We start from the raw sequence: 2,178 nt of genomic DNA, 5'->3' as shown, positions 1-2,178 counted from the left end.
GATAATCATTTACTTAGCTTAGCATTGCCCTCTCAACTTAACAGCATTCTATTTTTCCAATTACATGTAAAGATAGTTTTGGGCCTTTATTTTTTTGACAATAATGATAATGATGTTTATTAGCACTTCAAGGTTTGCAAAAGATTTTTACATTGTTTATTTCATTTGATCCTCACAACAACTCTGGAAAGTAGGTATTGTTATTATCTTCATTTTACAGATGTAGTACTTGAAGCAAACAAAGGGTTAAATGACTTACACCACATCACAAAGTCAACATTCATTTTTTTCATTTAATTTTTTTCTCAACAGTATTTTATTTTTCTAAATACATGTAAAGATGGTTTTTAATATTCATTTTTGTAAAATTTTGAGTTTCAAATTTTTCTCCTTCCCCAAGACAAATTATCTTAAATAGATTAGACATATACAATCTTTTAAAATATATTTCCTTGTTAGTCATGTTGTGAAAAAAATCAGTACAAAAAGTAAAAGCCATTAGAAAGAAAAAAACAAAAATAAAGTGAAAATAATATACTTTGATTTACATTAATTTCCACAGTTCTCTCATTAGATGTAGGTAGTATTTTCCATCCCAAGTCTATTGGAATTGTCTTGGATCACTGTATTGTTGAGAAAAGCTAAATCTGTAATACTGAATCATCACACAATCTTTCAGTTTAGCACTTAAGGGCATCAAAAAAAAAACAAAAAAACCTCAAAAGGATCTTAGATCAAGATTATTCCCCTCATTTTATCTAGTCAGTAACTGGGACCAGAATTGATAATCAATGGGTCTCAATATCTTGGGGTTTACTGACTAGATTTCTTTCTTCAGAAAGGCCTTAAACCAAAACCAATCTGTTTTCTAATTGACAACTAATAGCTAAACCCTTTTTGGTCATTGTTTGGGTCCTTATTGACTTAGATCAAATGTAATTAGCAGACTTTTCTGATTTAGCCAGAAACTCTAAGGGGCTTCCCCTCCCAGATTAATTTTTTTTTTTAGATTTTTTTTTTTGGACTAGGTGAAAGAGTTGATTCTTTGCCTCAATTGCTACCTAGCCTTAATCACCATCAGCCCTCAGTCAAACTGACTTTGAAGACTTTAGTTTTAAAAAGGCCAAGGTCTCCCATGCATCCAGGGGCATCTCCAGTCATCCTAATCTATGTCTGGTCACCAGGCCCAGATGGTTCTGGAGAGGAAGCTGAGGCAGGTAACCTTATACAGCCCTCCCTCACTTAAATACAATTCATTTGCATGTCATGGCATCCCCTCCCAGATGTCATGGTCCTCCTGGAGACTTAAACAACAAGTTTTATGTCCTGCAGATTATTTCTGTCTAGATACACCCTCTCTCCCCAAATGACAACTCAGCTTTACCCATTTTGGACATTTTCATGCCCCATGATTGCTAAAAGGTGGGCACATACTTTGGACAAATGCCCCCAAGGTCTTCCCGTCCATGACATCAAAGATAGGAAACAAATCAAATGTGCCCAAGCAAGACCCCATCCCTACCTAAGAAGCCCCCCACTCCCTAAGAAGCAAAGTCTAAGTTGCTTTGGTGGGAAGAAAACCATCCTGATGTTCTTGTGAAATCAGGAAGAGCCTGAGATGTTAGTGTATGTAACCTGGGCATTACAAATCCTGAGGGCAGTGTAGACAAGGCTCTTCTTCCTCTTCTTACCATGGCCCTCAACATCCACCAGCTTCCCCCTGCTACTGAGAGCTGGCTGTATTCTTTGCCCAGGACCCCTCTTTCCCTGCTTTGCTCCTTCACATCCCCGTGGTCTCTAGTTGGTCCCTAAGTCATTTTCTTGGGGGAAACCGCACTCATAATAAAGACCTCTTGTTTTTGTTTTTTTACATCTTCATTTGCTAGCCTGTGCCTCAAAGTAAAGCAGCTGTAATAGCCTGAGACAGCATCCTTCAGCTTTCTGCAGGGGCCAGGATGACCCAATACACTACAGACACCTCAGCTTTTTTAGTGATATTAACCCTGCTCCCTCCAGCTTTGCAAGGACCATCCAACTTTCTCCTTCCTGGAGGAATATTCCAGCAATACACCTGTTCTTCCTATTTGTTCCAGATGATTGGTAGAAGCACCATGCTCAGCCAAATGCCAAAGCTTCCCTACTCTAAAAAAGTAAAAACAATATTTCCGCCCCTCTATC

This window comes from Sarcophilus harrisii, chromosome 2 (genome assembly GCF_902635505.1).
Source record: "Sarcophilus harrisii chromosome 2, mSarHar1.11, whole genome shotgun sequence".
NCBI lineage: Eukaryota > Metazoa > Chordata > Mammalia > Dasyuromorphia > Dasyuridae > Sarcophilus > Sarcophilus harrisii.
Note: the sequence above shows the minus strand (reverse complement) of the source record.